General features: G+C 40.9%; 1 protein-coding gene and 1 long non-coding RNA gene across 5 annotated transcripts in view; one reads left to right on the forward strand and one right to left on the reverse strand.

Annotated features, from left to right (window-relative positions):
• Positions 1–15,847, reverse strand: part of klf4 (Kruppel like factor 4) — a 49,640-nt gene that overhangs the window by 8,824 nt on the left and 24,969 nt on the right. The window lies entirely within an intron of this gene.
• LOC148389863 (uncharacterized) lies at positions 1,145–15,750 on the forward strand. Of its 3 annotated transcripts, none has more exons than XR_015861532.1 (3): positions 1,145–1,530; positions 3,415–3,499; positions 11,309–15,750. It is a non-coding gene; the product is annotated as an uncharacterized LOC148389863 (long non-coding RNA). The 3 variants fall into 3 exon arrangements; XR_015861534.1 differs by having other exon boundaries at positions 3,415–3,495; XR_015861533.1 differs by having other exon boundaries at positions 1,145–1,478.

Raw genomic sequence — 15,847 nt, forward strand, 5'->3', positions numbered from 1 at the left:
GTCAATATTGGACGATCATTTGGAAGATTTGTTGTGGAAAAGGGGGCGCAAGGGCCCTGCTTACGGCTTTTATTATTATTATAGTGGCATGAATAAGTTAAGAGGTGTAACATTTTCCATTCATTAGCTGTGACATGACACGAGCGCTGTCTTATCACGTTATGTTAGCTCAGGTGTTAGCGATTATACTAATGCTCCCCGCTAATGCTTTTGCAGGTGAACTGTAAACAGTGTCAGTGGTCACCGAGTAAATTTGAGTAGCGGCAGATTAGGACTGAAGATATTCAAGCGAGCGTTGCAGGGCCACTCCAGTCCGGATGCCGTTCAGTAATTATTAGAAATAGTTGTCATTCTTGCACTAATTCGTGAAAGCCGAGTCATGCCCCCTCCGCCACGCTATGTAAAGTGAAAAGAAAAAGTGTTTTTTCTACATGACCAAAATGTTTTTTAATAGTCTCTTGACTGAATAAAGAATTCAGTCCCCGCCTCAAAAAATTCAATGTTGTTTCTTTCTTTAAAAACCACGTTAACCCCATTGAAAATAAATGGATATATAAATAATCCATTGCAGGAATTAACTGTTGCCTATTTAACGCTCATTCAAGTGTGAAACTAAGTTAAGCACTGTAAAACTTATTTGGCAACTATCCAATCTCCCGTTTTGATCAAAATGATAAAACACTCATTCTCATTGAACTTGTTGGCCTGTCTGATGCCTTTAAAATAATTCTCTTACGTTTTGTCATTTTGGTGTGTGCATGGTTGACGAAAACATTTCAGGAAATGCGCAATTAAAATGTGGAATGACTTGTGTCTGATGTGTGAGCCATATGAACGAGGTTTATGGTGGACCACAAGGTGCTGTCACGTCTAACTGACTAAGCGCTGTGGCTTCCGTTGGCATTACAGGACGTCGCAGGGCGAAGGAGCTCCCGCCGGGCCGCCGGCTGTCCGGCCTCTGCCTGCTCCGGGATTCCTCGTCTGTCTTAAATATGCCGGTTATTTTTAACTGCGGACGTCACGGATCCCAGCGCCGCCCTCCCCCTCTCCAATCCCTTTCTCTGCTACATTAATGTTTCCTCTCTGCCAGGAGGGGAAATGAAGGGGGAGCAGCACTTCCTGGTCACATGACACAGGCCAGGCAGCAGGAGGAGAAAGTTTATGCAGGCTTGGACTCTCTCACCGGGCATGTTTGCGATGCATCATCGAGGGAATGAGGGTACATCAGCAGACAGCGGGGGTGTGTGGAGACAGTGGTGATGATGGTGGGTGGGTGGGAGGGGATGTGGCCAGGATTAGAAGCCTCTAAAAAGCAAAGCCCCCGCGACTCCAGCGAGGCAAACGCTGTCTGTCGGACGTGGGAGAGTCAGGGACTTCCCATGAGCTCACCTTATTGATTCAACTTGGACGGCATCAAGGCTCACGGAAGTCGCAGAATTGATTTTTCTACGACTTCCAGCCTGCTTTAACCTTCACTTGTAAGTGAGAGTACTTCCCGTTCCTCGGCGGTGCTACGACACTCATCTCAAGGTGCGCTGGGATTGACGAATCACATTTGGGCCCGATTAACATGTTTTTCAGGCCAGTGATGATGAAACAAAGTGCAATCGGCCAGGGAGATTTCTCTAAATCTGTGGACGCTCAAGTTGAAATGTGCTGCAATAGTAATGATAATAACGATGAAATATGTTCTTTTTCCAACTTGTTTTTTTTGCCACACTGGCTGACTTCCAAGTTGTTCTAATTATGAAACAATTGGTCCCGTAGGAAGTAATGTCAAGCGAATACATTTCTTCCAGGCTCCAACTGTCATTTAAGCTTTATAAACTGTACAGCCGATGTTTTAGGTCATATAAACATAGTTGTGGCAATGGTTAGCACATACATGTGCTCCACAGCTGAGAGGTCACAGGTTAGAATTTTGGCTTGGGCCTTCTTGTGTGGCTGTTGCTCCCGTGGTTGTGTGGGTTTTCTGCAGAGGTGTCAAATCCAGGTCGAGAAAGTTAGAAACCTTGCCAGTTTGGTTTTAGAACCTGGATTTGACACCTTTGGTTTTCTGGCCGCTTTCCAGCCACCTCCACATCTAAAGATTTTAATGAACGTGATTCTTTCCTCATGAGGGAATTCAATTCTTTACTTCAGATCTATGCTTTTTGCAGCAAAGCCTCGACAGAACTCAGGAAGATCTAAAAAAAAAAAATTTTGGATGATATTTTTTTTCCAAGTCAGCATCTGTTTTGACACAAAAAGTGCAAAAATGTTTGGATAAACTATGTGAGTGTAGATAAACATCAGGTTGGCTGGTTCGCGCCATTCTGGGCGTAGTTCTGCATTGACGTTACAGTTACAGAAATAAACTTTCTTCAGTGGCTTACACGCATACCACTAATTAGCCTGACCTTTAGATTTTCTCACCCTCCAATCAAGCTCAATAAGTATTCAATTATTGGATCTCTCTAAAAGATTACCCTGAGTGATTATCTTGTGGTGTGAGATGTGTGAAGAGCAAGTATTTTTTTCCTCCATGATCTGATGAGGAAATTGCGAGGAACGACAATAGTTGATGTTAGACCTCTTCAAGATTTTTGTACGTTATCAACAACCGAGCCCCGAGCTCCTTGATTGTGAAGTGAAATAGAACGATAGCCAGAGAGGAAACGAACCAAACATAAATCAAGGCGCCGGAATAAAACCTCGGCTTAAATTGAGGGTCCCCTAAATTAACGACCCTTTACAAGCTCATTAATGGCTTCCCTCGCCAATTCAAGTCATCGGCTAACGACAAAAACAGAAAACGAGACAATCACATGAGGCCTCTCAACATATCCAGCCATGTGACTTGGCTATCCGGCAACTCAATCCGAGCGGCGCCTGAAGCCAGCAAAGCGGTTATCGTTCGTTAAATGTTGCCATTATTCTTCCCGGGGCCAGCATGCATGCTTCCATTAAAAAAAAAGTTTCCTCCAGAGCTACATATGAACAATCCAATTTGAAAAAAACAAGCGATGTTAAAGCTTGCCAGTAAAGCGAAACCACAGCTTTATGACGTTAGCAAGGTTCCTATGGAAACATACGAGGATTCAAGTTGTGCTTCTGCAAGAGATCACAATTCCCAGATCCAGAGGCGGGCTGATCAGGTGTCGACGTATTCCCGATGCAGCTCTGCTGTTACGTTTTGACTTGATTGATCGGAGACGTTGGAATTCTGGATAGTTTTTCCAGCTCCAAATCATCTGCGGACCATCTCCAAGTGGCATTATGATATGCTGACATTCATGTGGTAATTGTTGTCAGATTGCGGCCTGCGTACGAGGCCCTGCACGTTCCAGAGCAGGCGCGGTGGACTTGCCTGTTTTCCCGTTGGGAGAACTTGGGAATGTGTGACCTTTTTCATGTATTCCCATTTTGTTCCAGGTTTGTCTGGAAACGTGCCGGCAAATTGAGGGCGACCACTCTTGGGGATGAGGTGGCACGTGGACAATAACAACAGAAAATGTGGGTACGTAATGGGAACATGTTATGAAAATTTGACTTCCTAATTGCTTGTATACAAATAATTGAGTCCCTGGAGTGACTGCCCGCCCATTAAGTGTGAAATTACATAACCAAGTCATCCAAGCCAGAAAATTTGCAGTGCATGCTGATAACTGCGCCGGATTTGAGCATTTTCCCTCTTCTAATTAAAGTCAGCAAAAGCGTGATTATCCTCGACTGTCTTAAATATGCTATATATTATTTTTAACTGCCTCGTGAGATTTGAATGCACTCTACAGTTTAATGTAAAATTGCAATTCTGGCTTAAAACATTAAAACCCCAAATTTGCAACTATTAGCTACTCCCTAAGTGCACACGCTGAAGTTAAGGGGGGTTAAAGTTTGCTTGGCACAGAGCGCCCTGAAAGAGTGATTTCAACAGGACTGTTTAGAGTATAGGTAAAGTGTACTGCACTCTAATTTTTTCACGTTTGGTTATTTGGACCAAAGCATGTCAAACGGATATTTTTAAGGCACCAGGGACCTGCTTTAAATGGTTAAAAAAAATGGCAGAAATAAATACTGTCTCCTTAAATGTGTTGATGCAGCAGAAAGATCTACACTTTAGACCTTGCAATAAATCCGACGGTAAATAAGAGAGCCGAAACATCAACAATATTTCTTCCAACCACTAAGGTATAAAGATTAACGTTTTCACATAAATCTGACGTCTAAATCTTCACTTTTCATTCCCCCGTTCCATATTTATTACAGTACAGTATACCTTCAGTAATGGGCTAGCGAGCTCACTTTGTACGTAATAGGACATGGCATTTTGCGGTAACCTTAATCAAACTACAAATTATCTCAGGCGGATGGTCCCCGCTGGAACGTTGAGCAAAAGGCAATCGCTTGACAGGCTCAATTTAAGTGATTGCCTCTCCGCTTTGACGTATTATTGACATCATGCGGAGGAGGAGGATAGGGAGTTTTAGGGGGGTTTTGGGGGTTATTCAAACCAGATGGGCCACCAGTTAGTGAACTCAATCGTGGTGTCGCAGAGTTTTGGCTCAAAGAAATACTTAAACATGGAATACAATGTCGTAAAAGACCTTTCTGGCGCAACCTATACCACTTATAATCATTTGATACTTTTCCAAGAGTCGTCTAAAAATGTGAAGCTAATGAGAAAATATATTACAATGTTAGGCATCCTGATCACCATGGAATCAATTATTTTTAACAGAAATCTTAATCCTGATTTTAATTAATATTTTCCTTGCTTATTGAAAAAAATACGACATCATTAAAAGAAATAAGATTTTTGGTTTCCTTCTGGGATTTACTTTATTTCACCGAATGTCAAACAAGCTTTTTATCGCTTAACTAAATTTTCCTACAGTTTTATCTTAAATCAATGTTCACAGATATAATCAAACATTTGATTTCTTTACTAATGTGAAAATGGGTTTTCCCTTTTAACAAAACAAAGCAAATGTATAAATTAAAATTTTAAATATTCACGTTCTTTTCTCATGCAGCGTTCTGAGTCAAGATGACTAACATGTCACTCTTGCAACCTGTAAAAGGCCATTATCTTTGGAAATGTTCAGCGCAACCGATTTTTTGATTGCCTTCCACTGTGCTCCTTTCTGGTCATAATAGTGAAACAATATCATTGTCATTATTGACTTTGTTGAAAATAGTGGCTTAAGGGGTTGGGAAATTCCCTAAATACAAAGACAAGACACAAATTTGGCAATTCTGACTATAAAATTGCTCGCGGCTATGTTTTTAGTGAAGTTCTAATCATCAGCGGATGTGCTTTGAACTACGGAAATTACTAAAATCCATCGTCCAGGCTCCCCACTAATAAACCCAATTTAAAATCGATTAATTGCCAGCCCGAGATTCTAGTCTAATTAGAAATCTACTTTGAGCAGGGTTTCATTTTTAAACTTCAGTTTGGCGAATGGGCCAAGGTGGTTAGTGGGTAGCAGTTAGCAGCGGCAGCGAAAACCCTGATAATAAATTAAAGATGGGTCATAGCGGTGCATCTGATGCGCTGCCTTGTGGCTGGCTACCAGCGCCTTCGGGAAATTTGACATGACATCTCTCTTATATTTGCATGCTAAATCTTCCAACGCTAGCCAGGGACTCGGGATTGCTTAGCTTAGCGTTTGGCGCGGCGGCTGCAGACCACAAACAAACCAAAACTGCTCGAAAAACTCGCCAGCGATGTCATGGCTAATTTGGAAAACTGCATTTGAACGTGTTCAAAGGCTTTGACGGCTTTTGCTACGGTTGCCATGTTTTGCAATGTTGATGCTAGGCTAAGCTAACAACAAATCATCAATCTTTTAATTTTGAACTTTCATATTAAAAATGTCAAACTATCGCTACTGACTTTAGAGTATAAAATAAATTAAAAGATCACATGGAAATCATTAGCACTGAATATGTAAATACCGTCAAAAGACAAACAGATGGAAGCCAAGCACAAATCAGTATAAGTGTAATGCAGCAGTGAATTACAGTAGAAATCTCCTCGCTCATAAATGTTCATAAAACACGACAAACCCATGGCAACCGTTACCAGAGTTGGCCATCGACTAAAAAAATAAAATAAAAATACAATTCATCTTTAACATGAAGGTCATGACAACCCTTGGAAGATGTAAAATTATTTTTTATTATTCACTCTAGAATTGGAGACGTTAGTCATTGTTATTCAGATCACGGAAACTGATGCAACAAGCATGTGACATCAGTAAGTGAAGTGTAAGAGAAATATTTAACTTGTGCGTGGACTGTTTTATTAATAAATATGACTGATTCGTAGACATTCAGTCATATTAACTTTATTGCTCTGTTGCATCACACCGGAGTGGCTATAGCATGCTGTCGAAATCAAAATCAGAGCGATTACAGGACAGCCGACGTGTTATTGTATTGTTGTTGTTATTGTGTTATGACAACAACATGCTAAATACTGTACATGTAGCAGCATAGTATCTCACAGCTAGCACGTTAGACTCAGGTTCTGGGCTTGAATCCGAGTTTTTCTAGGGGTTTTCCAGGTACTCTGCTTCCTCCTACGTTCTAAAAAACATGCCTGGTAGATTCATTCACGAATTGAAATTGTCCGTAGGTGTGAATGGTTGTTTGTAATGTATGTATATATGTATATATATATGTATATACTGTATGTACCCTTAATAGTTATGTTAGATATGATGCTAGTATTGAAGCAATTTTGTCTTTTAGTTATTATGTTTTTCAGTGCCACAGCAAAGTTCATACAAAATTACTACGTTACGTTAGCTCTGACATTAGTTAAGTGTTGGAACAAATATTCTAGACAAAAACGAGGACGAGTATAGTTGCCTATTACTGACTGTTGCACTGATTTTAAGTTGTGATTTTGCAATGAGCTCGCAAACTATCATCTCTTTGCATCATCACTGTGCTGCTTCACTGTAACTTCTACTTGTAAAAGATTTATTTTTTTTAACACCAATTACGGTTTCAGTTTGAGTGACACGTAAATGAGGATAATTACAACGGAACACATCCAATGTTTTCTCATGTTACTATTAAAAAAAAAAATCTATGCACCTGACTTTTAAATGACGTACATGACGACGTGACCCCGTCGCACTCGGACGTATGCAAGCTCACGTCTTCGTTCGACGTCTTCGGGGAGGAAAAAGTGACGACGTGGAGATGTGTGCTAGCCGGTGTGTTAGCGTAAAAACACTCTGGCTCTGTGTGTGTGCCACGAGGGGAAAAATACAACTTGTTGTTTGTGTTGGACCCTACGAATGACGCTGTCACTGCGTTCGGAGTAAGAAAAAAAACGAAGGCGACTATTTAAAGTACCGGACGCGCTATCAATGGAGGCTTTTATTCATGGCTGCCTTTTATTTGGGCATAATGAGCGTCTTTGGGCTTGTTTTGTCGTGATGGACTTCAGGAGTTTTGGCAATGCAAACAAGCATGTGCGAATGAAGCGTCATTTCCATCACCTGTGTTGTACCACATCCTACGTATGAACCGCTTCAAATACCTTCCAAGGTTATTTTTAGAAGGAAAAAAAATCAGCTTAATACGTCAAACCCTTTCAGCTCATGATGGATTCAAAAATACATAATAATAATGATAATTAAAACTGCGAGCAGCATTTTTTTCCTGGCGAATCGTCAAAATGATCATCAAACTTTGACATGATATAATTTTGGGCATGGGTCCTGAAGACTTTTTTTATGCGTCCTGTTATGATAGGTATGGCCACCCAATTTCGTGTCCATCAGTGAAAGAGGTGTTGGGGAGACTAATTTTTTAAAACTTTTTAACAAGAATCCTCAAACTAATCATCTAACTTGTGCTGCGCCCACATTTGGAAATCCAGGCAAAACTGAATTATCTAAAGGTACCTGCTTTTGATTGACTGGATGAAAGTTTTCGAATTCATCCCAAATTTTCTGCTTCAAATAAAAATAGTAAACTTCCTTGTTCAATATGTCTTGGGGTCCTCTGTTCTGTTATGACCAACACGGTGAGCAAGTTTTGTGTCATTCATTAAAATTGGCGCCACAGGTTTATTTTTCTAACTTTCCGAGAATCCTAGAACTTTGACGCCATACATGCGCCCACATTTGGTGGTGTAGGCAAAGAAAGCGCCACAATTAAGCGTTGCCCATCTGTCTTGTACAACTGCTTCCAACTGGGCCTCATTTGCTTTATTCCCAATAGGACTTCATCAAGTACGAGCCCTGGAGTTCGTCTTAAAAAGCTGCTTCAAATCAAAATGGTGGATGTTTTGTTTACTTTTTATGTATGAGGCCTTGAGACTTTTTCACACATCCTGTTGTGATAGACATTTTTCATTCAAATCAAAACTTTATTACACAATGTTCAATTAGTTCAGGATGCCTGTTGTCCTTGCATTGGCTCTGTTTTAGGATCCAATGCTACATTTTACAGTCATTTCCGCATTTGGTGTCATTTTATTGTCTTGCTAGGTCAGAGAGGTCAACTGACCGCCTTTTAACTCAATGCCTTAATGTCCCTCACACAAGATTAAAAACAAAAGGCCTTGCAGACCATTGCTCTTGGAACGTACTTCCCTTTGAACGGGCTCTTCAGGGATTTTTTTATTGAAGACAAGTAAAACACATTGGTGGATACTGTAATGCCAGCAAAATTAGATTGTTTTAAATTCTATTTATTTGAATATAAATCGCTTGTTTGTATTAGTCTGTCAAATGTTACAATTCTGTATTTTTTTTCTTCTATATTATCTGTATTTGAGGTCATCTACAAAGTATTTTGGCTTTGGCAAGCTAAATGCAGGCATTGTGGTAGAGTCAAGACAGTCAAAAGACAAATACAGCGATTTCACGGCAATCAAAGATTTTTTTCAAACTTGTATGGGAAAAATCACACCCCAAAATGTCATTTTATTGTTTTGACTCGAACCAGTGGTTTCATCATTTTTACACAAAAGTTGCTTAACTTTTTGACGGTAACAGTTTCACCCTGTGACGGATTATTTCTATTTCCACAACTTCCCATGGGAATAACCAGGGCTAAAACATCATTGCAATCTCAGAGGTTATGCTGTATTGCTAAATACACTGAGCGATTCTTCGGCCCATTTAATCAGATCTATCTAAAGAAACTTTACACATGCATCCCACGCTTGGATCCGGCTTGTGTAACTGCCTGTCAAACTTCTTTTTTTTCTTCTTCTTCTTCCTCGCCTATTTTATTTTAATGCGTCACCGCAAAGTTGCAGAAGGGCGGGAGAGCCCGTGCGTGTGTGTGTGTAAGGGGGTGCACCCTCCCCTCCCTGTGTGAGTCATTGTGATGTGTGCGTAAGCAAACCGGAGTAGTATTCCATTGCTCGTGCCATTATGATGCCGCTTGCGTGTTTATTGTCACCGCGCCGCCAGGCTGCCGTAAACCTTGGCTCACTATAACTTTTGCCTCACATTAAGTTTTGAACAAGATTGGCACATTGGCCCAAAGAGAAGCATGTGTTGGAAAGAGAAAGACGAATAATTTGGTCCTCGGGTGTTCGTTGAAGGGCCACTTGAGTGTTTGGGTCTCTGTAGTATTATGTCAGCCCTGAAGCCTTATTAAGCCTGCAAGTAGGGTGTTAGCTCCATTATAACGTCACACTGCAGCCATGCCAGCACTACAGAGCATTCTAAATCTGACTGTGGAACCCAAATCGAATGTGGTCCATGTCTAGCTCAGAGTTCTGAGGTACAGGGTTCAATGAAGGCAGTGTAGTCTGCCTCACAGCCGGGAAGCTCTCTGTTTGACTCTTTAATAGTCAAACAGTTTAAAACGATGAAAATGTCACCGCTACGACTTAGTCTTTTACACTTTTACGTGTCATTTCCAGCAGTACGAGCCGCACATCCAACAGCCCCCCCATAAATATGCACTCCATTTCAAAATGTGGCCAGCCTATGAATAATTTTGGGTGACTGTAAATTATTGTAGCCCACGTTGCTTAAAAAAACATTTCACGGGGAAAAAAGTCAAAACGAGGAAGTGCGTTTCATGCTTTTTCCGAGTTATTTCATTCTCGGACCCTTGTGTGAAAAAACTCTTTTGAGCTTTTATGGTTCTGCAAATATGGCCAAGCCCAATAAAAATTCAATATAAAAATGCTCCACTTAAACATTAAACTCATACATATAAAGCAACAGACTTGAAAATATAGCCCACAATTATTCATATGACGGCCATACACTAAAAGTTAAAAGTGACTTTTTATTTGATAATATTCTGTATGAAAACAGAAATAAGGTGTCAAAAGATGGTAAGAATGTCAGACGATCATTAAGAGATTAACCTGCTGAGTCCATTTGAACGCCTTTTGCTAATAGATAAATAGACCTTTAGAGGGATCTAAGTTTTTTTTTTTATCGGTCTTTTATTGCATGGTGTGAACAAGTTCTCTGCATGTGAATATGATTTTAAACTTTTTATGAACCCCTCCAAAATGACATAATTTTACAAATTATTAAAGTAGGGGAAGATTTAAAAATATGAAGGTTCATTCTGAAAATGCACTTTATGCTAATAGATATCTGCTCAACACATTTAAAAAAAACGAACTGAAAATCTGCTTGGCTAACAAAATGCTCTTTTAGCATTTTCATTTTCTTACACGTCTCTTGAAACATTAAAATTAGCATTTGTCATTTTCTGGGCCCATTAGATGTCTATCGCTGTGTTCCTGTGCCACTCGTTCCATGAACGTCACCAAAACATGGTCAGGACTTCATGATGCTAGCCCGGATAATCAGATCAACTTGTAAAAGCGCCACAGTGACAAAAAAAGAAGAAAAGTGCACCTTTAGTCGCTTCTCAAAGCAACGTTGTGTACCCGCCGCGTAAAGGTCCGCTTCTAAAATACACACTGGAGTGTAATCATCATGGTCAGCGGCGTCTAATTGACTCGCTACGCGGCGTACCGGGCCAGTGTGCTCATTATACGACCATTTCCTGTTGTGGGTTCACCGATGAGTGATAAGCACAAAGATAGAGTTTATGTCTTTGGTAATTGCTGGCACCCATTCCAACAGAGGGAAAAGTGTCTAGGGATAGAGGCAGCTTTTGTGGATTAAGACTGTCTGCAGGTTGTACTTTTTCATGTGAGCCTCAAAATAGGTCAAGAGAGGCTTGTTCCCCCTGAACCTAAACATTTGAATTTGGTTCAAAAAGCAACTTTTGTAACTTTAATGGAAACCTGCTTTTGTTATATACACGTCCCAGGCCCAAAATGTTAACCTACTTTCACCCCGTATCACAGGATGCACTCAGGAAGGGAGGAGCCGGCTGGAGATTGAGCCCGGTCGGCTCACGTCGCTTATTGAGGCGGGAGACGGGTGACCTCGGAGGGGGCGGCGTCCCCTTCAACCTGATATTATGTAACCCAGTTCCCCGGTTGGCGAGGAAACGCCGAGGACAGACACATCTACCCGTCCTTCTTTCGCAAGGGAGGGCAGGGCGACTGTTTAGACAGGTCGCAGCTTGGATCTGAATTAGCAGGAAGGAAAGCAAAAGGGAAGGGAGCGACGGATAAGAACGCTACCACTTGGTTTATTTTAGCCTCTTGACCGCGACTGAATCGTGCATCTTGTAGCAGCGCTTCAGAGCGTTTTTGAACAAAGGTTATTTTTCACGTAAAGCAATGGAGAGACCAGGGAGTCTTTTCAGGCCTTAGCAGAACTTCCTTGAGAGTCCATGAACATTGATTGTTCCCTGGTTGGAGCAAAAAAAAAAAAAAAGAAAGCTCAATCCATAAGGATTTTTCTTTGGGCACTGATTTCAGACACCAGACAGGTACTTACTATGGATCTAGAAATCAGCGAATCCAAGAACGTATTTCAAGGAAATTTAGAGTATTTACTTTTAGGCCCAAGAAAAATGTCAGTCCAATAGTTACCTAAACGTACACTTCACAATGAAATCCCCTTTTGTTGTTTCAAGAGAATCTAACAAAAGGAAGTGAAAGTAAATGTAGTGTTTTGCTTTCTCCTCTTTTGATTGGCCTTGTTGTTGTGACATTGAAACATTCCTCAAAGAGCTCTGCCCTCTCCCATCTATTGTTGTCTGCTGTCTAACAGGTGACTGGCAAGCACTTCTTGTTCGTCTGCCCGAGGCAAAGGGGTGGCTCAGTCTGGCCATAAAAAGATAATTACTGTAACAGGAAGTTGGGTTTAGACATCATCAAACAGTGACATACTTAATATCTGAATCTTGCCCTCGTCGCATTCCACCATTTACTCTTCAAAATGTCTCCCAAGTACAGTATGTGTGCCCTTGTTAAGGTCCCCGACTCCTTCGAGTACCGAACCACCAGACAGCACACCATCTATTCAGCCACAGCGGGATGTGGTGGCCATTGCCAAAAATTTTGACGTGCGAATGGCAAGGGATGCAAATTAATTAGCATCTGGCACAGGATCAAACAGCGCCGCCTGGCCTAAAAGTCTGTCATTTTCAGTTTCAAGTGAGCACAGGCGGAGCACCCCCCCTTTAGTCTCAAATTGATGTTTTGGTAGCCGTTACTTCATGCAGGTGCTTGACCTTCAGAGTGCAAAATGCTGTTTTTGCAGACATTTCTCTGAGCTCACCAAAACTGAAAGTGCAGTTCAGTGGTTTACAAAAAAAGAGTTAATAAATAATGGACGACTTGATCTAACTGTATAGTTATACAATAAGTAGACAGCAATATTGATACCTGGGGGGGATTTAGGACCTGGTGGCCATGGAGGGAGTGCCTGAGCCTTCGCCCCTTTTTTCGCATATTATTTTCCTTTACTTTACAAGCCAGCACAGTATCGGTTCATAGACCATAATCTGGATTCATTCTCCTGGGTTCATTGCAGGAGTAGTCCAAACAATGGGAAGCACCACCATCATCTCTCAAATACACAGTCTGAACTGTATCAGCAAATCAGTCCGTTTACTATAACATATTTTTTTGATTTTTCTGAAGGCGCACATGAGATTCGAGAAAAACATACAAGTTTAAATCTGCGCAGACTCACACTGCAGGCGAGACTGTCTCACTTTCATATAAACATTTTACCATTGTGCTGCCCAGCGTTGTTTTACTGATCTGCGCCAATACTGGCAGTTATTTTTCTTTCTTTGACGCTGGGCTCCTAAAGCGGAGGCTTATAAAAGTCAATTACACGTCTATAAAGCTAACTTGTGGGGTTTGCGAGGCCATGTTTGCGATTGCGTCATCGCGGCAGGGAAAAGAAAATCCAAATTATGTAACCTAACGTAGTCGCAGTCGGCAGGCTAGCCCAACCTGCTTGCTTCCCACGATCTAGTTATCTCGGCTGGATTTATTTTGCAGGTCCAAGTACGCAATACTGATTTAATGCTAAATCTAATATTTTTGGCCGTTGACACTTTTTTTCTTTTTTTTTCCCCCCAATCGGGTGGGAATTTTCTTGTGGAACAAGATGACTTCTTCAAAACGTGCTGTTTGGAATGTTGAGCATTTTGAAGTTAGTCTGAGTGAGCACAGACGGGAAAAAAAAAAAGATGTTAGTATTTTTGGTATTTGTTAAATAGGTTTCTATGAACCTGGGTATTTTCTCATGGAAAATGCAGACTTTTATCAAATGTAGGAGGATTTGAAATGTTAATTTCTCCAATGTTTTTGTCTCTAGGGAAAAAAATGAGCTGAATATTTTGAGACAATAACACACATTTTATTTAAACTGTTTAGTCTGGACTGATTCTTCCCCCTTACTGATTCATAAATGAGGGTAACCGTGACATTAATCCACAAGTTGTAATCAAAAACTACTTTGTTGATTTAATGATGGCCACACCTATGATAACATATTTCAACCTTGCTTTTGCTGTGCTTTGGATTTCCGACAGGCGTTTTCTAAATGTTTATCTTTGGCCTGACGTGCGTATGCGTCACTGATCGTACACTGACGATGTACTGTGTCATCGTCAAAATGGTATTGATATAGACTATCCAATGAAGTCTATCTCTGACCAATGCATTTACACTGCAGTCGCATTGGCACAAGTCAAATTCATACCGGATTTTGATCCACATTTGGAAGATTCCAGTCCGAAGATATCAAATTTCATTCAGTTTTTTTTATCCTCTATTCATTTTGCCATGCTCCATATTTGCATTGTCCTGCTTGCAAGGAATTAATTTATTTGGACCATGTAGTGTCAATGTAGCCTGAGAGACTTAAACAGGAAAATAAATACTACCATAATTTACTGATGACTATTAATGATCCTTTATTTCCGAGTTCTCTCACCGCCTGTTTTAAACAGCAGCTCTTTGAAACAGCAAACTTGTTGGGCCTGACTTCTACACCTGTATTCAAATTAATTTGTGATTTAATTATTCCAACAGGTAGTAGCTACTTAATCGGACACTACCCTAATTCCGATCTTAAAATAGCCAATCTAGTTTTGTCATTTTATGCTAACATAACACATCCCAATTGTGTAACTTGTGGGCAAAAAAACACACGTAATACTTTTGGTTTTGTTTAGTTTGACAGTATCCTTCAGTTGAGTTCAATACACGTTGGGAAACACTGACGTAAAGAATGCGATGTAAAAAAGTCTTTTTGTCCTTGACTTGTACCACAACATATTTTTTCCCCTTGTCACTCCTTGTGACAATAAAGTGATGTTAATGATGACCTACTTATGTGCTTTCACCCACTCGTGACTCACAGGCAATCCTAAAACAGGTTTCCCCATTCTTCTGCCGTGACTTCACCCACGTCCGACTTGCCGCTATATGCCCTTTCTCCTACAGGACGGTAAATTACTCGCTCTATTCTGAGCAAGCACGGCACAGTATCGTGTCCTACGTCACACGTGCACTCGGCCACCTTCTTTTGTAACTTTGTTGTCTGCGTTGCTATATCTCTTGAGGTTCAATGGACTGCGTGGGAGGATCGGGCTGCAATTTACTGCCACAAGGAGGCTGATCAAAGTCCAAGAAACAGAAGCAGCACCTTACCTTTACAGGGACGGGACAGTGGAAAAAACATGTTTGCGGAATCTACTGTGTTTCGTCATTTTATTGCAGACTTGCTGTCTGGAAGTGGCACTGAAGTTTCCGTTGACCTACATTGTCTGCATAGCAAAAGAGATGCCCTTTGTACCTTAAAGTGGAATTATGCTCAAATGTGACATCGCAAGAGGGTCAAGATGAAGAATTTGAAACATCTTTCGGACTTCAGCCATTAAGACCCTGTTAATTAAGGGTAGCACTCAGTAGGACATACCTCGCCCAAGGCTAAACTATCCAAGAGCTCATCATGTGACATGAAAGAGAATATGTTAACTAAAAGTGTATTCCTGGAACTGAGCCACGATCAATTGGCACTTACACTAACTATCAAAAAATGTGAAATTTACTTGAGAAAAAAAAAAACGAGGAAAGTTTTTCCGTTCAAAAATTCAAAGTAAATTTTACGAGGAGAGATTTTGAGTTGGTAGTTTGTTTGAAAAAAATGTGTTGAGCATTGTATGCACATCCTGGTAGAAAAACAGCCACTCTACCACCTACACGATGCCTCCCCTGCTGTCTGATACTAGACTGCCGCTGTCAGGGTGACTTTACATACCTCCCAAACAAAACGTTTTGGGTCTTGGAGACACAAGGAGTGGAATACCACAGGTGTCAGAGTGGCCGTCTCCCAACCTGGTCATGGATTCCATCCACAATACGTGTAGCTTTTTTTTTTTTTTTTTATGGGGGGGGGGGGTGGAATTAGTAACATTTACTTACTCACTTCAGCCGCTTATTTTTCTTTCCTAGTATTTCAATTTTCTG

This window comes from Syngnathus floridae, chromosome 12 (genome assembly GCF_059516105.1).
Source record: "Syngnathus floridae isolate MCC-2025c chromosome 12, RoL_Sflo_1.0, whole genome shotgun sequence".
Lineage (NCBI taxonomy): Eukaryota > Metazoa > Chordata > Actinopteri > Syngnathiformes > Syngnathidae > Syngnathus > Syngnathus floridae.